A 27,301-nucleotide genomic window follows, 5' to 3' on the forward strand; every position below is an offset into this window, starting at 1 on the left:
AAAAAAATTTTTTAAATGCACATTTCTTCATGTTTTTAACATTTCTGAAATTGGCATGCAGTTTATAATTAATGGAATGTCACAATTGCTGTTGGCCAGGCAGCAGTTGTGATATAATTGTCATTGCCTGACACCTTCTGGTAAGATCGAGAAAGTACCAGCATCAAAACTTGCAGAATGGTTGTCAGCGACGTGGAAGAAAACCCTGGACAAAAGTAGAATACTTCTTTCCCCCCACCAAAAATACTGTATTGCCAATATCCTTAATGACAAAGAATAATATTGTGAGGAAAATCCAGAACATATTGACTGAGCCAAAAAGTAATTCAGAAGACTCAGATTCCAAATGTGAAGATGTTTTAGAAATACCTTAACCAATTTTCATTTCAGGGTTCTTTGTAACATATGTACAAGAGTTATAGATGATAAAAATCCATTTCTAAACAAGTCTTAAAGAACGCTCCCAATAATTATAAAGTATAAATTATAAAAGCTAAAATAGTATTGTGTTATAATTTATTTGGCTGTATTTTTTCTTTCTTTTTTGTTTATTTAATTTTTTATTGAAGTATAGTTGATTTACAATGTTGTGTTAGTTTCTGGTGTACAGCAAAGTGAAATTTTTTTCTTTCTTAGTGGTGCATAAAACAAGGGTATGTCTTACAGTCAATGCTGTTTCAGATTAGATGAAATACAAGTTCTACATCTTGAATTAGAGTACCATACTAGTAGGTGTAAAAAAAAAAGCTCAATTATAGGGCATTAAAAAATGTATTCAGGCTTCCCTGGTGGCTCAGTGGTTGAGAGTCCGCCTGCCGATGCAGGAGACACGGGTTTGTGCCCCGGTCCGGGAAGATCCCACATGCCGTGGAGTGGCTGGGCCCGTGAGCCATGGCCACTGGGCCTGCGCGTCTGGAGCCTGTGCTCCGCAACGGGAGAGGCCACAACAGTGAGAGGCCCGCGTACCGCAAAAAAAAAAAAAAAAAAAAAAAAAAAGTATTCATTCATTTATTCAAGAAATATTTACTTAGAGTTTACTACATGCCAGGCACTGGACGCTGGATATACAGTGGTGAATAAGACAGACATTGTCTTCACTCTCACTGAGCTTAAGTGCTAGATAAGACAGCAGTTCCCAAACTGGTCCCTCAAAATTAGTTCCTTAAGATACTCCAAGAAAAAAAATAGTTCTGTGATCAGATTAGTTTGGGAAATGCTGCACACTAAATTCACTTTTTCACAATGTACATTATCACACTAAAGGCTTTTTAAGCTTTTGTTTCACTCTGCACATCCCAAACTTATTAATTATGTAAACCCAGAGTCAGAATTGTGATGCATAATATAAAATGAACTCGTACAAATCAACTCAAAAAAGACAAACAATATGGGCGAAGGACATCAACAGGCAATTCACAGAAGAAATTGGTTAATGACTAATACATCCGAAAAAATACTCAACCTCACTCATATTTAAGAAATACAAATTAAAATAATGAGAGCGCATACTTCTGCCCATTTGAGTGGCAAAAATGGAAAATGATAAATGACAAATAGTGTTGTGAAGATGTGGGGGGAGGATACTCTCATTCACTGATAGTTGGAGTGTGATGTGGGTCTATGTTTTAAGAGTACAATTTGGCAATATCTACCAAATTTACTTTATGAATTTATCCTACAGAAATACTTGCATGGGTGCCCAAAGATGTATGTACAAAGGATGTCTACTGCAGCATTGTCTGAATAGTGAAAAAACTGGAAAGAACCCAAATGCCCATCAATTGGACCTTTAATAAACTATATTACATCTACACAAAGGTCTACCATGAAGCCATTATAAAGATAAGAGAGTTCTAATTGAAGATATCTGAGTAAAGATGTGTGCTTATCTCTTCCCTTTTGACATCCATTAAAATGATAATAAAGGAATAAGGCCTTAACAGTGAAAAAAATGGGCTTAACGAATTTCTGGAAGATTGGAAATGTGTCAACTGATGAAACAGAATGGAACAAGGCAATGTACCTGGCAGAATCCCAGAAAGGCTCCTATTTCAGAGCTGGCAAGTATTCAAGGTCAAACTAAGAAGGGAGTCTGAAAACTATGGGGTGCATTGAAAGCCTGTCTATGAAACAAATGTCCTCACTGTTTCCCCATGATCTCCCCACCCATCATCCTCACATTCAGCATAGTTCATCCAATCTTTACCTCCCAGCAAAAAAAGAAAAGAAAAGGAAGAAAAAGAAAGAATGAATGAATGAAAGAAAGCAAGCAAAGAGAGAAAGGAAGAAAGAAAAGAGAGAAACAAAAAGAAAAAATAAAAGAAGACGAGGACTCAGTAGAAATAAAATAAACACCTGGAGAAAACTAAAGGGTAGTATAGGTTTTGGTGCTCCAGTGCAAATGAAAACGCTTCTTAATCTGGCATTTGGGGTTCCCCCGCCTAAAGGCAACTTCCAAACACAAGTCTAAATAGAAGGCTGCTAGTCACAAGCCCTGACCAGTTACAAAGACGTCTAGTCCAATCCCTTATTTAGAGGAGAGAACTAGTAAGAAAATGGATCTACATACATAAAGCAGAAAAACCTATATCAACTGCCTATTCTTTCATTTATAAATATGAAGAGACAATTAAAGACCATCAGACATATGAAGAAAAACAGCATTATGAAAAGAAAGGCCAAGAGAAGCAAGCAGAATTAACCCCAGAGGAAACAGATAATTCAGAGAAGAGAAGATTTTAAGGGCCTACTAAGACCAAAGGGGAAAAAAGACCCATACTTAGACACTATATCATTTTATACCATCAGAAATAGAGAAAATTATAAATGCTTCCAGAAAGAAAAAGCAGGTTACCTGTAAAGAAACAAAAATCAGGTTTCTCATTAGCAACACTGGATGTTAGAATAACTCTAAAATTCTGAGGGAAAATTATTCTGAACCTAGAATTTAAAACCTAGCCAAATCACCAATCAAGTATGAGTACAAAAAGATATTTTCAGAAATGTAAAGATTCAAAAGAATAACTCCTGCACAGCCTTTCTTAGTTTGTTACTCTAAGATGTACTTCAACAAAACCAGGGTAAATCCCAGAAAGAAAAAGACATGGGAAACAAGAAATAGGAGACTTAACTCATGAATCCAGTGACAAAAACCCTCTAGGATGACAACTGGGAAGTAGGCCTGGAAAGCAATCAGTCCAATTTAGAATAAGAAACCAGAGTGCTACAGAAAGAATGTCTTCAAGAAGAATGAAATTGATTCCAAGTGATGGATAAATTAAGAAGCTAGAAAATATTAATGATTAGAAAAAGTGATCTCTTTCCTCAAAAAGAAAATATAAAAGGCAATTAGAAAATCCAGGAAAAACAAACAAAACTATACAGGAGAATAATAACAGAAATATGAAGCATTCCTGGTTATATGGTGGACTAGGTATCTGAACAAAACCTCCGACAGAAAACCACTTAAGACACTGGATAAAACATAAAGCACCTTATTAAAAGCATCAAAGAACTGGTAAGATAAAAAGAATTAATAAGATAAAAGGGAACCCATATAGACATGTGATGCACTGAAGCTGTTTTGCCCTGGGAGCATTTGCAAAACCTGGTGACCTTCAGCTAAAACATTTGTGGACTCCTAGGTCCCTCCAAGGTGGGGAGTCTAAAAAAAGCCTTCTTCCTGTACCCCTGGATTCTAGCTTTCTGAAAGAATGCTCTTTTACCCTACTCCTCGAAAAACTCCCACAAATAACTTCCTGAGGAAAATGAGCAGCTCACTCTCAGAAATGAGTAAAACACACCTCTCTCACCAGAAAGCCTATTTTTTTAATATTGAAAATACCAATTTTGACAAGAATGTGGAGTGATAATTACTGATAATTACTAATGGCAGTGTAAATTGGTATAATCACTTTGGAAAACTATTTGGTAGTATCTAATAAAGCTAAACATGCATTTACTTTACAACTCAGCAATTCTACTTCTTAGGTAAACATTCAACAGAAATTAATGTATATATCCATCAGAAGACATGTATAAGAACACTCATAGCAGCTTTATTAATAAAAGTCAAACATTACCAATCCACCAACAGGAGAATAAATGAATAAACAGTGGCATATCCATACAAAGGAATATACTTAGCATTAAAAAGGAACAAACTATTGATACAGGCAACAACATGAACGAATCTCAAAAACATTACACTGAGCAAAAGAATCCAGACACAAAAAAGTATACATACTGTTGATTCCATTTATATGCCATTCTGGAAAAGGCAAATCTATAGTAACAGGAAGCAAATAAATGGTTGTCTGGTGCCATGAGTGAGAAGGATTGACTGGGAAGGAGCACAAGGGAACTTTCTGGGATGATAAAAATGTTTTCTCTTGACAGTGGTGGTAGTTACACAGGTGTATTTATTTGCCAAAACTCATCAAACTATATGTGTAGAATAGGTACACTGTATTATATTTTATTTTATGTAAATAATATTTCAGAAAGTTGATTAAAAACTTTAAAAACTTGTAAAAATGAGAGATATAATAATTGCAATTAAAACTTAATGGAGGGACTTCTCTGGTGGCACAGTGGTTAAGAATCCACCTGCCTATGCAGGGGACACGGGTTCGAGACCAGGTCCAGGAAGATCCCACATGCTGCAGAGCAACTAAGCCCATGCACCACAACTACCAAGCCTGCGCTCTAGAGTCCGTGAGCCACAACTACTGAGCCCACGTGTCACAACTACTGCAGCCCACATGCCTAGAGCCTGTGCTCTGCAACAAAGAGCAGCCACCACAATGAGAAGCCCACACACTGCAACAAAGAGTAGCCCCTGCTTGCTCCGCAACTAGAGAAAGACTGAGCACAGCAACGATGACCCAAAGCAGCCAAAAACAAATAAATTTTTTTAAAAAAAGAAAAAAAACAAGGGACAGGGTGATTCTTGGAAGGTGGAAAAGAAAAAATAGGGACTTCCCTGGTGGCACAGTGGTTGAGAGTCCGCCTGCTGATGCAGGGGACACGGGTTCCTGCCCTGGTCCGGGAAGATCCCACATGCCACGGAGCGGCTAGGCCTGTGAGCCATGGCCGCTGAGCCTGCGTGTCCGGAGCCTGTGCTCCGCAACAGGAGGCCACAACAGTGAGAGGCCCGCGTACCACAAAAAAAAAAAAAAAAAAAAAAAAAAAATAGGATAGCCAAACCCAAAACCTATGGACAATATCTGCAACAAAACTAGGTAACAAGATACCCCCACGAACCTCAAAATATGAGGAAAGGGGACAAATTACCAGCACCTATAAGACATATGTGGGTTTCAGCAAAAGGAAGCAGAGGGAAGCAATGGGGCATCTAAAAGACCAGAGAATCCCTAAATAGCCAAAGTTACTAAGTGGAAAGCTCAGAGGGACAATTGAAGGACAGCAGCTAAAACTGGGAGAGATTTTGCACATGATTATAGCAGGGCAGTGGTAAGACCCAAAGAGGCTGGAACAATCTGGGCCTGGAGTAGTGTGAGCCCCATGAACTCTCAAAACTAACCAGCTAAAGCTCTATCCTAGGATAAAGCCCACACTGAGGAGAAACTTCTGGGAGTAGAATCCAAACTAGGCAGTGCAGCAACAGAAGGTCCAGATGAAAATAGGAGAGGGGAGCAGCACCATGATATCATTTGTTTTCATATTACACAAAAGCAACAGAAGAGGGAGCTCAAAAGCCATGAAATTTAAAAATCTACTCTAAATCCAACCTTCTTGTAAAATTAAAAAAAAAACAAAACTTTTCATGTAAAAATGAGCAGAAAAGGATCAAGGTTATATTTATTATAATGGAAAAAATAAGGCTTATAACATCCCTTGACAACAAAAACATGGCAGATAAATAACAAAATATGAAAACTATAACCTACTATTTTAAAACAAGTAAAAAGACATTAAGAAAATGATACGAGATGTGAAAGAACAACATAATGCAGAATTAGAAAAACTCAAAAGTTAGATGATAGAAATAAGGAAAGAATTGGAAATAAAAGAAAAAATCAGAAATGAATTCGAAACTAGAAGGAGCACAAGAGTGAATAAACGCAACACACAATGCCTTAAGGAAAAAGAAAATGAAAAGAAGGAAAAAATTTAAAACTAAAAAGAAAAGAGAGATAGAAAATTTGAGGAAAAGTGACAAATTCAGAAGATAAAGAAAATCCAACATACATAAAGAAAACCAAAGCAAGGGAAAAAGAATGAATAATAAAGACCATAGGAAAGTTTTCTTGAAATAACTTTTGACACACTTGAAACAACATTTAAGAAGGGAATTTGTGGGGCTTCCCTGGTGGCGCAGTGGTTGAGAGTCCACCTGCCGATGCAGGGTACACGGGTTCGTGCCCCGGTCTGGGAAGATGCCACATGCCGTGGAGCGGCTAGGCCTGTGAGCCTAGTGAGAGGCCCGCGTACCGCAAAAAAAAAAAAAAAAAAAAAAGGGGGAATTTGTGTAACTGAGAAGATTAACCCAAAATGATCATATTGTAGTAAAATTACTGGACTTTAAGGAAAAAAATCTTATGTACCCAAGTAAAGAGAACAAGGGAAAGAAAATCAGCCAGTCATCAGATGTATTGACAGAAATGGTTTATGCCAGAAGAAAATTAATTTACATATTCAAGATATACAAGGAAAGAAAATGTGAGGTAAAGAGTTCATATCCAGCTAAACTGACTGGTGTGAGCTGAATTGTGTCCCCCCCCCCCGCCAGTGTTCTTATGTTGAAGCCCAGTATCTCAGAATGTTAACTATATTTGGAGGCAGGGCTTTTCAAGGTGATTAAGTTAAAATGGGGCCATCAGAGTGGGCAGTAATTCAATCCCACTGTCCTCATAAGAGGAAATTTGGACACAAAGAGAGATACCAGGAATGTATATGCACATAGCAAAGATTATGCAAGGACACATTGAGAAGTTGGCCATCTGCAAGCCAAGGAGAAAGGCCTGAGAAGGAATCAAACCTGCCAACACCTAGGTTTTGGACTTCTAGCCTTCAGAACAGTGAGAAAATAAATTTCTGTTGTTTAATTCACCCAGTCTGTGATATTTTGTTACGGCAGCCCTAGCTAACTAATACACTGACTTTCTAGATTAGAGCCTACAAATATTATCAACATGTAATCACTCAGGAAAGATTGGTCTTGTGAACCCTATCTGAGGAATCTACTAGAGAATAAACTTCAGAAAACCAAAATAACTAGAAAGACACTGACATAAGGACTGGTAGTGAGCATTAAATAAATATAATAAACACACACACACACTAAGATTCAATGAACGTTCTAAGTAAGAGCATAGAATATAATTGCTACAGAAGGGGGGTAAATGGAGAGATGACATGCAAAAGAAATGTTTAATTGTTTTTGTAATCATACTGGTGGTGGTAGTATTAATATTGTTATTCTGAGACAGTTGTGTATGTCAGTGGGACAAAGCAAATGAGTAATTATGTGATATTCTATTATTCCCTGTATCTTTGGGAACCGAGATTCTCAAGTTTGAAAGAAAGGAGATTCAAATAAAACACAGGAGTTAACTAAAATCCCGTAGGCCTGACTTTGAATTAAAATATCTGTGTGAACTCATGAGGCATTTTTTCTTAAAAGGCTTAGAAATAGTGACCAGCCCTGCACCTATGAGCACCACTAGTATCTAAACTGTGGCCTTGAAATACCATTTCCCACTGAAAAGAAACCAGGGCTTTTTGGAGAAGTGGCTGATTCCAGGTTTGGGGCAGGAAATGTGCAAGGTGAGTCCGAGATATCAAACATATTCAAATCCATGAGTTCATAATGATTTAATTTTTGTTTAAAAAATAAATAAAATCATACATATCAGTACTATGCAAAGGGCCCCTATAAATGTACAGCAAATAGTTAACAGAGCTTATCTCTTGGGACTAGGACTATAGAGAATTTTTCTTTCAAAGTCACAACTTTCTAGGTTGTCTGTTTAAAATTTAATGAGCACACATTACTTCTGTGATTAGTGAAAGCAGTGATTAAAGAAAAATAATTTAAAGACTGTGATAATCACATAGTTCTCAGGAATCAGTTTATAAAACGAAGCATTCTCATTGACGTAACCAAAATTGAGCAATGACTAACACTTGGCTTTGGTAAATGGTATGAATAAAGTTTCCTAATCTCACTTTTAGAATGTTGTTGTATTATTGTTCAAAATTCATAGTTTTGAATAGCTAGCAGACTATTGTTATCAATAAAAATTCATATACCCTCACAAATGGATTTCTGATCAGGTGGTTCAGTAGTTAAAAAAAAAAGTAGAACCCTGCTTTAAGTTTTAGCCATTTCTTCCCTTCTGCTTTGGTGGGATGTGAGGATCAAAGGGAAAAGCTTCACAGAAACATTCTTATCTTTCACCATTTAACCTATGTGCCATGGATCTCAAAAGTGGTCTCTAGACCAGCATGCGTAAATTCTCAGGCCCCATCCAGGCCTACAGATTCAAAATCTCTGGGAAGTGAGGCCCAGCAAGCTGTGTTTTTTTTTTAATTTATTAAATTTATTTATTTATTTTTGGCTGTGTTGGGTCTTCGTTGCTGCACATAGGCTTTCTCTAGTTGCGGTGAGCGGGGGCTACTCTTTGTTGCGGTGAGTGGGGACTACTCTTTGTTGCGTGTGCAGGCTTCTCATTGCAGTGGCTTCTCTTGTTGCTGAGCACGGGCTCTAGGCTCATGGGCTTCAGTAGCTGTGGCACGCAGATTCAGCAGTTGTGGCTCGCGGGCTCTAGAGCACAGGCTTGGTAGTTGTGGCGCACGGGCTTAGTTGCTCTGCAGCATGTGGGATTTTCCCAGACCAGGGCTCGAACCCGTGTCCTCTGCATTGGCAGGCAGATTCTTAACCACTACTCCACCAAGGAAGCCGAAGCTGTGTTTTAATAAGCCTTCTAGACAAGGTTACCAGATAAAATACAAAATGGCCCAGTTAATTTTGAATTTCAGATAAACAACAAATATTTTTTTCCTATAAATATTTGCAATATTTGGTACATAATTATATTCAAATTAAAATTTAATGGGCGTCTTGTTTTTGTTTGGTTGGTTTTTATTATTTTTTCAACATCTGGCAACTTGACCTCCAAGTAATTCTGACCCATGCTAAAGTTTGAAAACCACAGGGGTAAAGGTAAGAACACGGGGCCTTGGATTCGGATAGATCTGACTCCACCATTTTGTTAATAATGGATGGAATCTCACAAATATGACTGGTATCTCCATGTGACAAAGGAGACCATGGGGGAGAGAGCCAACCAGCCTCAGGGACTGGAGTAAAGTTTGTTAGCAGAAAGGGCCTGGATTTTACCAGAAAGTTCAAAAACACCCTGAGTGACTGCTACTCTAGTGCCCATGGGGTGCGGTTCTCATACAAAGCATAACTTTAGCCTAAATGGGAGAAAGGGCTGGGGCGGGGTTGGGGGACCCAAGGAAGGGAAAAACAGAAATATACAAGAGAGGAAGGAGAATAAAGGGCACAGAAAAGGTCTATGACTTAGAACTGGCCAACGTCAACTTGTATTCATTTCAGCTTCTCTACCACTGACTTTGTAGGGAGAAAAGACTGGGGAAGAGTCCCTCTCTTTGAGTATAAAGAGGCTCCTGGGCAGCACCAGCCCTGTTCTGTGAGCCTCTAAAGCAATGATTCTCATCCAGGGGTGATTTTAACTGTCCACAATGTCTGGAGACATTTTTGACTGGCACCATGTGGTGGGGTGGGAGGGTGTGCTACTGACACCTAGTGGGTAGAGGCCAGAGATACTAGTGAACATCTTATATGCATAGGACAGCCCCCCACAACAAAGAATTACCCAGCTGCAAGTATCAAATTTCAAGGCTGAGAAACCCTGCTCTAAAACAGGTCAGTGCCCAGAAAGAGCTACCCTCTTTGCCACAGCCTCACCCCCTTACCCCAAACCACAGACCTGCGTTTGCACTGCACCACATTTTATACATGCACATTCCCATAATGAGCAGGCTACTAAATTCTCTAAGCCTTTGTATCCAAATCTATACAATGTGGGTAAAATTATTTACCTCATAGGGTTATTGCGGGGATTAAATGAGGTAATTTAGCTCTTTAGGTTCAAACACTTATTGAGCATCGACACTATGTGCCGGGTGTTGAGGGTACAGACACAGTCCTTGCTGTTAAGGATTTAAGTCTAGTGAGTTCTAAGGCCCAGAGTAGATTTTCAAACATAGGCTAATTTCCTTCACACTCAGCCCCTACCCATGTCCTTCTCTTTCATTATTAGACAGGAGCCGAATCCTCTCTCTTCCTTGCCAGAGAACTAGAAGGAAGAGCAGAATTAATACCTATTATGAAGAGGAGTTACATCACAAGTTTGTGCTATTTTGCTGATGCTTCTCACCATGAATTCTAAACACAGCACTGAAGCGAAAGTATTGTTCTTAATATCTAAAGAGGCTAGCATCTGCTCTGTTCTCAAAATTGACTATTACCCTTGAACGTGGTCAGGAAATAAAAAGCAAGCTCACCCTCTTTCTGACCCTGACCTGCGTGGCTCCTACATCCTGCTCTGGGAGGGCTTCAATGAGCCAGGTAAGGTTATTGGAATATTAGAAAATTTAGGTGCTCTCCCAGCATTCCCATTTGTTCATGAAATGGAATGAGAGAAAGGGATGAAAGGGAGGACTCAAGCATCATATCCAGGTTTGGGGGTTGAGAAACTAAGTGATAGTGGTGCCATTTACTGAGATTGGAAAGTTTTGGGAAGCAACTTTGGAAGGGAAATCAGGAATTCCACTTTGGACATTTTAGAAAATCTCTCTTCCTCTTGCCTCTAACCTCTCCTTCTCTCAGCCTGTACAAATGATCAAGTCTCTTCTCTTAAAACAAATGAAGCCCTCCCCAAACCTTATAATCCCTTTAACTGCTACCTTCTCTCCCTCCCTTTAGGTCTGAACTTCTTTAAAGGATCATCTATTTCTCACTATATCTACTTCCTTACCTCTGAGTCTCTTCTCAACCCCTGCAATCTGGTTTCTGACCTCACCATATTATTGGAACTACATTCACTAAAGTGACAAATAATGCCCTAATTGCAAATCTAACAGATACTTTTCAGTCCTAATCTCACTGGGCCTCTCTGTAGCCTTGGACATGGCTGATCACATCCTTTTCTTTGATGATCTCTCCTCCCTTGGTTTCCCTGGCATCACTCTCTCCTGCTTCTCTCCCTCCTCTGTAACTTTTCCTTCTCGCATTCTTCCTGACTCTATCTGCTGCTTAAATGTATTTGCAGGGGTTCTGTTCAGCTCTTTCCTCACTTTACACTGTTTTCAAGGATGATCCTATCATTTAGATCCCATTTAGATGATTTTGGCTCTCATCTATAAACTGTCAACTCTCAATTTGCTATCTCCCAACTCTAATTCTCTTTGGAACTACAAACTCATATTCTGAGTTGCCTACTAGACAGGTCATCTAGATGCTCCTAGATGACAAACTGAACACATTCAGAATTCAATTCTAAACAAGGCAATTTACAGAAGAAATTCAAGTTGCCAAAAACATATGAGAAGATGCCCAATCTCACCTAGTAATCAGGAAAATGCAAATTAAAGCAATAAATGCAATGTTTCTCACCAAGGCTGGCAAAAATTCACAAGAATGATAACATCCAATGTTGTCAAAGATTAGGGATAATAGGGACTCTCATACACCTCTGGTAGAAGTAAGACTTACTGTAACCTTTCAGGAAAGTAATCTGGCAATATCTATTAAAATATGAAATACATGTATATATATATCCCTTATATACCAAAGAAATTGCCACACAGGTCCATAGGGTGCATGTATGAGTATGCTCATCACATTGTTGTTTGTGTTAACAGGAAGGTGGAGGTAATCTGCTTGTCCATCACTGGAGAAGCTGATAGGGAAAATATGGTAGACATATACCTTGGAGTACTATACGGCAGTTAGAGGGAATGCCTTAGATGCTTTTTTTTCTTTCTTTGTTTTTTATTTTATTGGAGTATAGCTGATTTACAATGTTGTGTCAGTTTCAAGTGTATGGCAAAGTGATTCAGTTATACATATACATATATTCATTCTTTTTTAGATTCTTTTCTCATATAGGTTATCACAGAATATTGAGTACAGTTCCCTGTGCTATACAGTAGGTCCTTGCTGGTTATATATCTTCTATACAGTAGTGTGTTTGTGTTCATCCCAAGCATCTGATTGGAGTGGCTTCTACAACAGTGTGCAGAGTGAAAAAAAAACACTGGAATGTCTAACACAATATGATTTATGTAAATTAAAATAATATACACATAAACTAACAAATTGCATTTTATAAGAATATATTCAAACAAAAGGATATACATTAAGGAATGGTTGCCTGGGGGTGAAGAGGGGTGGGAGTGGAGAATGGGGCTAAAAGAAAACATACAAACAAGGGAGGAATCTTGCATGGGCCAACCATGACAATATGTTATAAACTGAGGAATATGATTCCCTCAGCCCACAGCACTGAGGACATCCCCCCAATTAATAACACACTCTCTTTGATCTTACAGTCTATTCCCAATTTTTGCCACTAACAATAATGCTGCAATAAATATTCTTTATATGTATATTTTTGTATTAGTGATTATATGTCTGTAGCATACATTTCAATTGTGATATCTCCACATATAGAATAGTATGCGGCTATTAGAAAGGATGAATTACAAAGAAATCCATGCTAAGACACATCATAATTGAACTTCTGAAAATGAAAAACAGAAAAAATCCTGAAGTCAGCCAAAGAAAAAAGATGCACTACTTATAAGTGGACATCAATTTGAATGATAACAGATTCCTCACCTGAAACCAAGCAGGCCAGAAGATAGTGGCACAAAATTTTTCAAGCACAGAAAGAGCAGAACTGTCAGATTAGGGCAGGAAACACATAAGATGAGCCTAGAACACCTTGTAGAGCCAGAAAGTAAGAAAGTGCTCAAAAGGAAAAATAACCACAATGATAGGGGTATGTCAAAGGGACACAGGAGCCAACTAAAAGAGCTCCCAATGGCAAAAGCTAGAACAATTTGAGCAACACAAAAAAGTAGTATTGGGGCTTCCCTGGTGGCGCAGTGGTTGACAGTCCGCCTGCCGATGCAGGGGACATGGGTTCGTGCCCCGGTCCGGGAAGATCCCACATGCCGCGAAGCGGCTGGGCCCGTGAGCCATGGCTGCTGAGTCTGCGCGTCTGGAGCCTGTGCTCCGCAACGGGAGAGGCTACAACAGTGAGAGGCCCGCGTACCGCAAAAAAAAAAAAAAAAAAAAAAAAAGTAGTATTGGATTATAATCCAAAGTATAAAATAAATACCCATGAGTCTATACTGATATAATGATTGACTGATTGGATGGATAAATACATACATACAAACATACATTTATTCATACACACATACATACATATATGGGGGGAAAGAGACAAATCTCCCAATCAAAATTCTAAATAATTTATGTAGATAGTTTGCTCTCAAGGAGGTAGAGCAAAACTCTACTCAAGTTTGGGTGCACACAGTGACTTCCAAGAGTACAATATGGGAAGGGCGATAGAAGAGTAACTTTACTGTGGAGAAACCTGACAAACACCAACTCAGCCAGGTGCTCAAGGTGAATATCTAAAGTGATAAGTCATTCTGATAATATGTACCCTTGATATGATGCAATGAAAATGGTACTTCACCTCTGTGGTCTTCCTCCACAAAACCCATAACTCCAGTTTTGTTATGCATCAGACAAATTCCAGCAGAGGATATTCTATAAAACAGCTTTCCAGTGATCCTCAAAACTATCAAGGTCATCAAAAGCAGTACAAATCTGAGAAACTGTCACAGCCAAGAGGAGCCTAAGAAGACATGATGACTAAATGTAATGTGGTATCCTGGATGGTTCTGAAACAGATAAAGGACATTAGGTTGAAACAAAGGAAATTTGGATAAAGTATAAACTTTAATAATAAGGTATCAATATTGCTTCATTAATTGTAATAAATGTACCATACTAATGTACTAATATAAGATATTAACAATAGGCAAAATTGAATGTGGGGTATATGGAAGCTCTCTGTACTATCTTCTCAATTTTTCTGTAAACCTAAAACTGTTCTAAAAAATAATTATTCAAAAAAACCCCTGTCAACCACAAATTCTATGTCTGGTAAAACTATCCCTGATACAAAGGAAAACTGAGAGAATTTGTTGCTAACAAACCTGCCCTTAAAGAACAGCTAAAGGAAGTTCTCTAAACAGAAAGGAAATGATAAAAGAAGGAGGCCTGGAACTTTAGAAAGGAAAGAACATCAGAATGGGCAAAAATAAGGGTATACTATCCTCTTAAGAAACCATGTTTGATGGTTAAAGCTAAAATTATGACACCGTCTGATGTGGTGTCTCAGTATATGTAGAGGAAATACTTAAGACAATTATACATTTTTAAAGTGGATACAGTAAAGGGATCTAAATGAAAGTAAGGTCTCTCTACTGCACTTGAAGTAGTAAAATACCAATATCAATAGACTGTTATAAGTTACATATTTATATTACAATTCCTAGAGCAACAACTAAGAAAACTATATAAAGCAGTGTGCCCAAAAATACTATAAATAAATCAAGATAGAATCCTTAAAAATGTTCAAGGAAGCACAGGAAAGCAAAAAAAGAGAAAGAAGAACAGGAAACAGAGGAAACAAACAGAAAAGAAATAATAAAATGGCAGACTCAAGCCTTAACATATCAATAATTACTATTATAGGTTGAATTGTATCCCATAAAAAGATATATTGAAGTCCTAACACCCGTACCTGTGAATGTGGCCTTATTTGGAAATAGGGCTGTCTTAGTTCAGGCTTCTATAACAAAGTACTACAGAGTGGGTAGCTTATAAATAACAGAAATTTATTTCTCACAGTTCTAGTGGCTGGAAGTTTGAGATCAGGGTGCCAGCATGGTTGAATTCTGGGGAGAGCTCTCTTCCTGGTTGCAGACTGCTGACTTGTATTCTCACATGGCAGAAAGGGCAAAGGGAGCTCTCTGGGGTCTCTTTTGAAAGAGCATTAATTCTTATTCATGAGGACTCTACCCTCATAATTTATTCACCCCCAAGGCCCCCCACCTCCAAATACCATCACATTAGAAATCAGATTTCAACATATGAATTTTGGGGGAACAGGAAGATTCAGTCTATAGCAAGTGTCTTTGCAGATGTAGTCAAGTAAAGTTGAACTCATCAGGGTGGACCCTAATATAATATGACTTCTGTCCTTATAAGAAAAGGGTTTCATTAGGTCCCATTTGTTTATTTTTGTTTTTATTTCTATTTCTCTAGGAGATGGGTCAAAAAGGATCTTGCTGTGATTTATGTCAGAGTGTTCTGCCTATGTTTTCCTCTAAGAGTTTTATAGTGTCTGGTCTTACATTTAGACCTCTAATACATTTTAAGTTTACTTTTGTGTATGGTGTTAGGGAGTGTTCTAATTTCATTCTTTTACATGTAGCTGTCCAGTTTTCCCAGCACCACTTATTGAAGAGGCTGTCTTTTCTCCATTGTATATTCTTGCCTCCTTTGTCAAAGATAAGGTGACCACATGTGCGTGGGTTTATCTCTGGGTTTTCTATCCTGTTCCATTGGTCTATATTTCTGTTTTTGTGCCAGTACCATACTGTCTTGATTACTGTAGATTTGTAGTATAGTCAGAAGTCAGGGAGCCTGATTCCTCCAGCTCTATTTTTCTTTCTCAAGATTGCTTTGGCAATAAACAAAGCAAAAAGACAACCCTCAGAATGGGAGAAAATATTTGCAAATGAAGCAACTGACAAAGGATTAATCTCTAAAATATACAAGTAGCTCATGCAGCTCAATATCAAAAAAATAAACAACCCAATCCAAAAATGGGCAGAAGACCTAAATAGACATTTCTCCAAAGAAGATATACAGATTGCCAACAAACACATGAAAGGATGCTCAACATCACTAACCATTAGAGAAATGCAAATCAAAACTACAATGAGGTATCACCTCACACCAGTCAGAATGGCCATCATCAAAAAATCTACAAACAATAAATGCTGGAGAGGGTGTGGAGAAAAGGAATGCCTCTTGCACTGTTGGTGGGAATGTAAACTGATACAACCACTATGGAGAACAGTATGGAGGTCCCTTAAAAAACTGAAAATAGAACTACCATACGACCCAGCAATCCCACTACTGGGCATATACCCTGAGAAAACAATAATTCAAAAAGAGTCATGTACCAAAATGTTCATTGCAGCTCTATTTACTATAGCCAGGATATGGAAGCAACCTAAGTGTCCATCAACAGATGAATGGATAAAGAAGATGTGGCACATATATATACAATGGAATATCACTCAGCCATAAAAAGAAACGAAATTGAGTTATTTGTCATGAGGTGGATGGACCTAGAGTCTGTCATACAGAGTGAAGTCAGAAAGAGAAAAAAAAATACCGTATGCTAACATATATATATGGACCAAAAAAAAAAAAAAAGGTTTTCTGAAGAACTTAGGGGCAGGACAAGAATAAAGATGCAGATGTAGAGAATGGACTTGAGGGGCGGGGGAAGGGTAAGCTGGGACGAAGTGAGAGAGTGGCATGGACTTAAAAGTACTACCAAATGTAAAATAGATAGCTAGTGGGAAGCAGCCGCATAGCACAGGGAGATCAGCTCGGTGCTCTGTGACCACCTAGAGGGGTGGGATAGGGAGGGTGGAAGGGAGACACAAGAGGGAGGGGATATGGGGATATATGTATATGTATAGCTGACTCACTTTGTTATACAGCAGCAGCTAACACAGCAATGTAAAGCAATTATACTCCAGTAAAGATGTTAAAAAAAAAAAAAGAAAAGGGAAGCTCCTCCTCTTGACGATGGTAAGAATCCCATATGGAGTATATCGGTGGAGTAGAGAGATGTAGCTCAGTGGGGTACCCTGCAGCGCCTCGCAGGCACAGCTCCTCCAAAACCGTGATTGGTCTGGCCTGGGTGGGGAAGGGGGGCAACCTGGGACTGAACCCCCTCCGGCAGCTGGCCCTCTCCTTCTTCTCTCAGCACTCCCCGGCTCTCAGCGGCACACTTGTTTTTCCACCCAAATCGCTCCCTTCTCCCCTCTACCCGCTCCCAAGTCCCCAGAGCCCCTGCCGGCCTCCACCCCCTGGCCCCACGGTGCTCAGTCCCCGCCCCGCCACCTTGCCTATGCACCCCTGCCCAGGCGCTTCAGTCGCCTTGCTCTAGCCACCCCACCCCCAACCAAATCAGGCAATCTCCAAGATGTGAATAAAGCAGAGGGGGAGCGGACAGCAAAATGAAGGCTGCCCACCGCCACAGGACAGGTATGTAGGTGACCAGGAAAATGACCAAAGAAACACACGCAGGTGAGGACAGCTATATTGTGTGCGTCAAAGCTGTGGTTATGACCTCAGATGACTCCAGCGGGTGGGATGGTTTCCACAGGAAGGAAGGTGGGATCGGTAAGGTCACGCACCCGGATGACAAATCGGCTTTCTCATCCATGGTGAACGACAGAAAGACAGACTGGTGGTATTGGAACGCTATTTAAGAAACGAATTGGCCTACACCAAAGCCAACCCAACCTTTCATCATTGGAAGGTCAAACAATAGTAAGTTTTGACTTACTGTCTGAAGCCTTGAGTGAGGAAAGCAATCGAAGACCTTATAGAAAGCTCAACATCATCTTCCACCATCCGTAGTGAAGGTGAGCTTTGCGATGACGTTTTTACAACAGCTACAGACAGTTCTTCTATCAATAATCCGTCTCAGAAGAAGGAACAACTTATTCGGACAATCTCCTCCCTCACATCCTGTGAGCACCAGAGGATTTATACCCTGGGTCACCTCCACGACACATACCCCACAGACCATTATCACCTGGAACAGTTGATGGCAAGGCCCTACTGCCAGGTGAGCTTCCTGGACGACTAGGAGATCGTGCACATCAACCCAGGGAGAAGACCTGGATGACGCACACTACGAGAATTACCGGCGCCGGCGAGGGACAAATACCTGAACCCCTTGGAAGACGCGGGCTCGTACCTGCGCTTCGCCAAGGACAAGGTCCTTAAGCACGACTACAATTACCCCCATGAGGACTCCTCAGACTTTGGCATCAGCGCGGGGCCAGCATGATCAAGACACAGCCATTCCGGGGCAAGTCCCGGTGGTGGAAGGAGGACAGGGAGCGCTCCGAGTGGGCGGTGCGCGTACTGCCAGGACGCTCTCAACCATGAGGAAAACCGGAGGGGCCACTGTCAGGACGCGCCTGACTCCGTGAGAACTTTGCTTCAAGCGGTGAGCTGTATGTGGTGAGGACAGCATGCTCTATCACTGTATGTCGGACCCTAGGGAGACTATACAGACCTGTGCCTGTGCAATACGAGCTACGAGTTTTGCCTCCCGTGGATGGCTCTTACTGACTTGTGTTTCTTGGCCCCCTGTTCTTGCTGTTACCTACCCCTTCGGGCCTGCTACCACTGCGGAGTGATGTGCAGGTGCTGTGGAGGGAAGCGCAAAGCGGAGAAAGAGGGAGGTGGGGGAGGGGGGAGAGGGAGGGAGAGAGAATATGACCTCATCTTTATAAAAATTAATCATCGAGCTTCCCTGGTGGCGCAGTGGTTGGGAGTCCTGCCAATGCAGGGGACACGGGTTCGTGCCCCGGTCTGGGAAGGTCCCACATGCCGCGGAGCGGCTTGGCCCGTGATCCATGGCCCCTGAGCCTGCGCGTCTGGAGCCTGTGCTCCGCAACGAGAGAGGCCACAACAGTGAGAGGCCCGCGTACCACAAAAAAAAAAAAAAAAAAAAAATCATCGTATCTGTGTGCATAAATACACACACATGAAGAAGGTGTGAAAGGCTGCACAAATTGGTACCCTCAATGTTACAAGGGGAGGGGAGGGGAATATGAAAGGGGAGATTTTTAACTTTATCTTCTTGCATTTTTTATTTCACTTGTTACAGTGAGAACATACTGTATTTGTAACTTAAAAGAAAATTTCAATTAAATAAATTTTCGAGAGAAATTTTTTCCCTCAAACCTAATTTTGCTCTTGTTCTCTGCTTGGGTGAACTGGTACCATCATTCACTTCCAAGACAAGAGACCTACAAGTAATTCTAGATCTTTCCTTTTCTGTAATCTTCCACCCTTCCACTTAATTAGTCACCAAATCCAGATTTTAGTTCATAAATATCCTTACCTTCCTCTAATTAATAAATCTTGTCTATTCTAGTTCCTAAATCTCTTTTAAAGTCCTTCCCCTCTTTACCATCCCTGCCAATAAGGCTGTTTTTAGTTCAGAACTTCATCATCTCTCGGTATTTCAATAGCCTTTAAAGTAATCCCCTGTTTGACTCCTCCATCCACTCTCTCTCATATAACGCTCTCAGAATTATCTTTCTAAACAGTTATAGTGTACCACTGTTGGGAGACAAATGAATACATTTTTATTTTAATAGGCATACTTTTTATTTTAATATTCATAAGAAAATATATTAAACTCATAATTTCAAAGATATTATTGCCTAGATTTAAGAAATTAAAATGGTGAAGGTAGAATATGAATAAGTGAAGTTGGAAAACATTGGTCTATAAGGATAAAGTCCACACTCCATGAATCTTTATGATCTAGTCCCATCCTACCTTTCCAACTTTGTCATCATAAATGTACCATTTCAATTAGGGAAAACTTTCTGATGGCCCCCAAACATGCCATGTTCTTTCATCCCTCTCTGCCCTTCCTCATGCTGTTCTCACTCATTCTGCTTAGTAAACTTTTCCTTTTCCTTCAATATTCAGCTCAAATATTTCTTCTGTGAGGATCTTTTTTTTTTTTGGATGTGAATGCTTATAGCAGCTTTATTCATAATTACTAGAAGCAACCAAGATGTTCCCCAGTAAGTGACTAAATAAACAAACTGTGGTACATCCAAATAACGGGATACTATTGAGGGATAAAAGGGAATGGACTATCAACCCATGCAAAAACATGGATGAATCATAAATATATATTTCTAGGTGAAAGAAGCCAGTCTGAAAAGACTACATACTGTATAATTCCATTTATATGACGTTCTAGAAGAGGCAAAACTATAGTGACAGTAAAAACATCACTGGTTTACAGGAATTTGGAGAAGAGGAGGAGGGTTGAATAGGTGAAGCACAGGGGAATATTTGTGGACAGTGAAACTATTCTCTATGATACTGTAATGGTGGATGCTTTACACGTTTTTCAAAAGCCATAGAACTTTATAGCACAAAGAGTAAAACTTAATATATGTAACTAAAACAAAAAATCATTTAGGAGATCAAGAGATACAAGGTCAGAATGCAGAATATGAAAAAAGAATCTGTGTTACAAATGTATGAAAGAACCTTCCTGAAGTGGGTGGGGGCAAAGGTGCAAACCTAAGTAACTTTGTAAATGAGTTGTGTCTAAGAATATAGGCAAAAGGGATTGTACATAGCACTCTATTCTGGTTGATAAAGTTGTTTCCCCTGAGGGTACAGGCTAGCAATTCTGAAACCACTATACATGTATACTGGAATTAAACAATTAAGTACCTGATGGTGGATTATAGGGGCCAGTTTTCTTACTGTTGGAGTGAGAGGGTACAGATAAGCAAAGGGAAGAAGCTAAAATGATCCACAGGGTAATAGATATGAATTGGAGACATTAGTAAGAACTCATGTTTAGCTTAATACAGATACATGTATAAATATTTATATATATATGTTGTTAAATTAATTAAATAAGGAGGCCATTAGACTGATGTGGCTCTAATGCCATGGTGGCCTATGTAAGCAGGCCAGAATCTAAGCCTATAAACGCCTCAAGGTTTCAAAATCACAGCGATAAGGACAACCAATCACACACAGCCAACTAGACTTCAAGTAATAGCCAATCAATAATTTCCTTACTTTGCTTCTGCCTTTTCTCCACAAAAGTCTCTCCCCCCACCTCCTATAGTTAGAGCGACCCCAACCACCTCCAGTTTGGCGCTGCCCAATTCAAATTGGTTTTTACTCAAATTCCCCCAAATTTTAATATGCCTCAGCTTACCTTCCAACAGCTCTGGTGTCCGTAGAGGGAAATGAAGGAGACCCTGATGGTCCTCGGGAGCAATGAGCAAACAGGTGAAGGCACCCGCTGAGCTCCTTGAGCCGCCCCCCTCCCGCTGCCTCTGGAGGTGGTGGGCAAGCCACTACCCCTTCCCAGCTCCGCAGCCTTTGCATTATGAGCTTGTAGACTCCACCTGAGTTTCTTTTTTCCGGATTGTCTCCGGAAACCAGCAGGAGTCGACTGGGTCTGGCCCCAAAACCAGACTGGCTGAGGATTTTTTTACGGACAGCGCCCCCCACAGCACCTCTATTCTAGTACTTGCACTTTATAATATGGCAATTATTTGTTCATATTTGTGTGTTCCCCACCAAATTATGAACTCTTCCTGGACAGGGACTAAATCTTACCCAAATCCTTATCTCAAAGTCTCACCAAATACCTGGCCTAAGTAAGTACTCATAAAATTTAAGTTGAATGAAAAAATTGAAGTCTGGAACCTGGAGCCAAGGAGAACATTCCCTAATTCCAAATCTGCTTTACATGTTACTATAGCTTCCTGTCTTCTTTTAAATATCACCCTGGTCACCTAGAAAAGAACACAAAGGCCAGAGTCATAAAGGTTTCAGGGATAGGTACAGAAGAGATTAGAAGGGTTTAAGGTGGGGCCAAGCGGCACTAAGTTGACTATAATGTCGAGCCGTTTCAGTTTCTGTGGACCAAGCCTTCCTTCCTATCTTCCCTGTCTATCTGGTTTCTGACTATCTGGGGTGAGTTAAACCCACCAAGAATTTTGGCCTCAGCCTACCTCTGGGTAGCAAAAAGTGCCCTGGACAGGAGGTAACAGAATGGACATTGCTCTGCTGAGGTTTCATTTCCATGTTGACTTTGGAGCTCTCTGGACTGGTATTTCACTTCTAGATAAATCACAGTAGTTGTAAAAGTTGTTAGTGGTAGTGGGGGACAGAGAGACAGGCAAGAGAGGAGAGAGAGAACTAAGATTGACTATTATCATACAAACCTCACACAGAAAACATTTAAGCACTTTCACTTAAGGTCATCCCTAACAATAGCCCCACTTCCTGTAGGAATACTAACTGGGCAGGCAGAGAGAACTGGGGAAAGGCCGTAAGTCCTCGAAGTGACAGTCTTGGAGTGATCCCTCTATATGCCTGTTCTTCCCTTCATACTAAATATAACCGTTATGGTTTACCATCTCTGTGTGGTCTTTGGTTACAGCACCTTGACAAAGGAATTAAGTGCATAATTGGGTTGATGTTTCCAGCTTTCTAGGGGCTCCTTGTCTTGGGAAACCCCACAGATACAGTCCCCACAATCCAAGAATAAGCAATATGGCATTGACCTGCCATAAAACTGTTAATATAAAAGGGTTTTTATTGAAAATTAGTTTTTGCTTTTTTAATTATTGTTTGGGGAGTAGGAAATGGTGCCAATAAAGAAGCAGTAGATAAAAAGGGAACCTAAGTCCCTTTACTAAGCTTTTCTCCCTTCAGCCACTTGATTCTGAAAGCCAGAAAAGATTAAGCAAATGCGTGGACAGGGGTTGGGGGGTGGGGAATGGCTCACTATAGAAAATGTGAAGGTACATGGCAGACATAGGAACTACAAACCTGAGAGCTCACTAAGCATTAATATCCAATATTTTAGAAGATACTTATCATTTTATTTTTTTAATTTTTATTTTATTAGTTTTTTAAATAAATTTATTTATTTATTTTTGGCTGCGTTGGGTCTTCGTTGCTGCGTGAGGGCTTTCTCTAGTTGTGGCCAGTGGGGGCTACTCTTCGTTGTGGTGTGTGGGCTTCTCATTGTGGTGGCTTCTCTTGTTGTGGAGGATGGGCTCTAGGCACGCGGGCTTCAGTAGTTGTGGCACGTGGGCTCAGTTGGGGCTCACGGGCTTTAGGCATGTGGGCTTCAGTAGTTGTGGCACGTGGGCTTAGTTGCTCCACACCATGTGGGATCTTCCCGGACCAGGGATCGAATCCATGTCCCCTGCATTGGCAGGTGGATTCTTAACCACTGTGCCACCAGGGAAGTCCAGTATTCATTATTTCTAAAGTTGGAGTCACCAACATTGCAGATGGTTAGATTCCACCTTGGGTTCTACCAGAGCCTAGCTGATCTGGAGGAATAGAAATACCCCATCCAGCCCCCTCTAGCTTTCCTGTTTCACCTAAGAAGGGGTGGGGTGTGGAATGAAAAAGCACTTATAAAGATTACAGCCCAGGAAATAGGAATATAGAATCCTTCCCATCTTCTGATGTCATACCACCACATCAGTAAGACTCATGTATAAAACAGGGAATTACAATGGAAAGAACTGCACATCTCAGACCTTATTTAAGAAGGACTCTCGGGCTTCCCTGGTGGCACAGTGGTTGAGAGTCCGCCTGCCGATGCAGGGGACATGGGTTCGTACCCCGGTCCAGGAAGATTCCACATGCCGCGGAGCGGCTGGGCCCGTGAGCCATGGCCGCTGAGCCTGCGTGTCCAGAGCCTGTGCTCCGCAACGGGAGAGGCCACAACAGTGAGAGGCCCGCATACCACAAAAAAAAAAAAAAAGAATAAAAAAGAAGGACTCTCTAGGGAAACTCAAAGATGACAGGGGAGACAAAAAAACAGACACTGTAGGAAATTTTACCTCTGACACAGCTACAGTAAACAGTAAACTCAGCCTAACTCCTAGCCAAATAAACATACAATCTCACACTACATGCCAATTTACCTGAGTTCCTTTTACCTAGTACATCATATGTCTACCTTTCAACAACACATTACAAGGCATACTAAAAGGCAAAAAACACAGTATAAAGAGACAGAGCAAGCATCAGAACCAGACTCAGATATGGCAGAGATTTTGGAATTACCAGAACAGGAATTTAAAATAACTATATGCTAAGGGCTCTACTGGAAAAACTGGACAACATACAAGAACAGATGTGTAATGTAAGCAGAGAGAATGGAAACTCTAAGAAAGAACCAAAAAATAATGATAGAAATAAAAACCACTGTAACAGAAATGAAGAATGTCTTCTATGGGTACATCAGTAGATGAGACATAAATGAGGAAAGAATCAGTGAGTTTGTGGTATATACAGAATGGATAAACAACAAGGTCCTACTGTATAGCACAGGGAACTATATTCAATATCCTGTGATAAACCATAATGGAAAAGAATATTAAAAAGGATGTGTATGTATATATATATATATATGTATGTATGACTGAGTTACTTTGCTGTACAGCAGTAATTAACACAACATTGTAAATCACCTGTATTTCAATAAAAAATAAATTAAAACAAGAATCAGTGAGTTTGAAGATATGTAAATAGAAACTTCTAAAAATGGAATGCAAAAAGAAACAAGAATGAAAAAGATGGAATATGAAAAAATTGTGAGACAGTTATGAAAGGTGTAATATATGCATAAAGGGAATACCAGAAAGAGAAGAAAGAAGGAAAGGAACAGAGGAAATGTTTGAACTAATAATGGCTGAGAATTTTCCAAAATTAGTGACAGATAACAAACCACAGATCCAGGAAGGTCAGAGAACACCAAGCAGGATAAATACCAAAAAAAAAAAAAAAACTACACACAGGCAAATCATATTCAAATTACAGAAAATCAAAGACAAGATCTTTAAAGAAGTCAGGGTTAAAAAACACCTTACCTAGAGGTACAAGGATAGAATTACATCAGACTTCGCTTCAAAAACCATGCAAGCAAGAAGAGAGTGCAGTGAAATATCTAAAGTGTTGAAAGAAAAAACCCAACCTAGAATTCTGTATCCAACAAATTTATCCTTCAAAAGATAACAACAAAACCAACCTAATTTAAAGATAGGCAAAAGACTTGAATAGACATTTCTCCAAAGAAGATATACAAATAGCCAAAAAACACATGAAAAGATGCTCAACATCACTAATCATTAGGGAAATGCACATCAAAACCACAGTGAGATACCACTTCATACCCATTAGGATATTAGGATGGCTATTATTTTAAAAAATCAAAAGATAATAATAAGTGTTAGTGAGGATGTGGAGAAATTGGAACCCTTGTGCATTGTTGGTGGGAATGTAAAATGGTGCAGTATAGAGGTTTCACAAAAAATTAAACATAGAATTACCATATGAGTCACCAATTCCACATCTAGGTATATACCCAAAGAGAACTGAAAACAAGAACTCGAACAGATATTTGTATACCTGTGTTCATAGCAGGACTACTCACAATAGGCAAAAGGTGAAAACAACACAAATGACCATCAACATATGAATGGATAAACAAAATGTGGTATATATATATATACAATGGAATATTATTCAAACTTAAAAAGGAAGGAAATTCTGAACACGCTACAACATGGGTGAACCCTAAAGACAGAATGCTAAGTGAAATAAGCCAGACACAAAGAGACAAATATTGTATGATTCCACTTACATGAGGTACCTAGAGTTGTTAAATTCATGGAGACAGAAAGTAGAATAGTGGTTTCCAGGGGCTGAGGGAGGAATGGAGAGTTATTGTTTAATGGGTACAGAGTTTCAGCTTGGGATGATAAAAAAGTTCTGGATATGAATAGAGGTGATGGTTATACAAAAATGTGAATGTAATTAATGCCACTGAACTGTACAATGAAAAATGATTAAAAGGGTAAATTTTAGGCTATGTACATTTTACCATAATAAAAAAGGGAAAAATGAGACAGATCTGTAATACGAACAAGGAAGTATTTCTACATAGTTTCTGTTGTAGAAAAACGAAAAGACATGTAGAAATACTGTTGTAATCTTAAAAGCCTATAAAAATTGCTTGTAGAAATGCTTTCTTTAGTTACCTCCCAGTTCTAAAGCTGTATCTTGATTAATTTGATTGTTTCCTATGTTTCCATTAATAACACACTTGTAAACCACTTCTACAGTTGGCTAATCTCATCTCTTAGATGACAATTCTTATTAAAATTTCAGTAAGTAATTTTTTTCCAAGTTTTTAGCTTCCAACATACTCATTATAGCACTAATTATTTTACCTGGCAATATCTATACACTAATCAATTCCCAGTGAGAATTATAAGACAGTCATGTCCAGTAGCAAGAAGGAACAAAAAAACTAGAATCCCTAAAACAGATGGTTAGTGATATGCTTTCAAATCTAGAATGTATGGAAAATGAAAATGTGACTCCTTGGTGATTCCCAGAAGAAATAACATTAACATAATACACTGTGTGGCTTATCAAATAAGTACTGTAGAAACCTAACTGGGACCATTTGGAATCTGACAGATGAAAGTCTTGTGGAAGTGGTTAGATCGAGTTTGGCTCTATGCACAGCTATTACACACAGAAAAAAGGGCCTGAAGAACATATACCAAAATGCTAGTATTGATTATCTCTGGGGAGTAGGGTACCCAAGTTCTCTATCTTTTCTGTTTGTTTATCTGTATTTCCTGAAGTTCCTAAAATAAACATGTTAACTACTATAATAAAAAAACTCCAAACAATAAAATTTATTAAGGACGTCACCAAAATGGTGACATAGGAGACCCTGGCCTCCATCACCCAACAAAGATCAACAATTAGACAGCTATCCATTAACAAAAACAGCTGTGGGAGAGCTCTGTAGTCCAATTAAGAAACTTTGGCAACACAGTAGAAAAACAAAACCTGAGAATAACTGCCCAAGAAGAGAAAAAAGATAGTTTCATTTTGCCTGCATCATCACATCCCCCAAGTAAGCATTGTTCAGTACCAAGAGGGGGTTTCTCAGGTAGAGGGTTCCCCTCACCAGAAAAGGAAGAGTGGGATGGGCGACCAGTTTCCAGCCTTTTGGGCACCACATGAAGGTCCCACTTCAGTTTCATTCCACCCAGACCATCAAAACTGAGACATACAGAGATGGCTAGGAATAAGGAAAAAACAGGGGCTACCAATACAGTCATTCAGTGGCAGCAATCGCAGTTCACAGTGACCTGCCCTGCAGACAAACAGCAGATTCTGCCACTGAAGAAACTAAAGGCCAACCCAGCCGCTGAAGACCCTCTAAAGATTTCACCATCTTTTCTCCATAGGTACTCACATTTGCTGATGCTAGTCACTGGAGTC

At 39.6% G+C, this 27,301-nt stretch overlaps 1 pseudogene across 1 annotated transcript; it reads left to right on the plus strand.

The window, feature by feature from the left end:
* The first annotated feature begins 17,454 nt into the window (after positions 1 to 17,454).
* On the plus strand, positions 17,455 to 21,242 carry LOC307180181 (sprouty-related, EVH1 domain-containing protein 2-like; annotated as a pseudogene). The gene is made up of 2 exons: positions 17,455 to 18,648; positions 21,187 to 21,242. The product of its transcript is annotated as a sprouty-related, EVH1 domain-containing protein 2-like (transcript).
* The last annotated feature ends 6,059 nt before the right edge of the window (positions 21,243 to 27,301 follow it).

Source organism: Stenella coeruleoalba, assembly GCF_951394435.1.
Source record: "Stenella coeruleoalba genome assembly, chromosome: X".
Taxonomy (NCBI): Eukaryota; Metazoa; Chordata; class Mammalia; order Artiodactyla; family Delphinidae; genus Stenella; species Stenella coeruleoalba.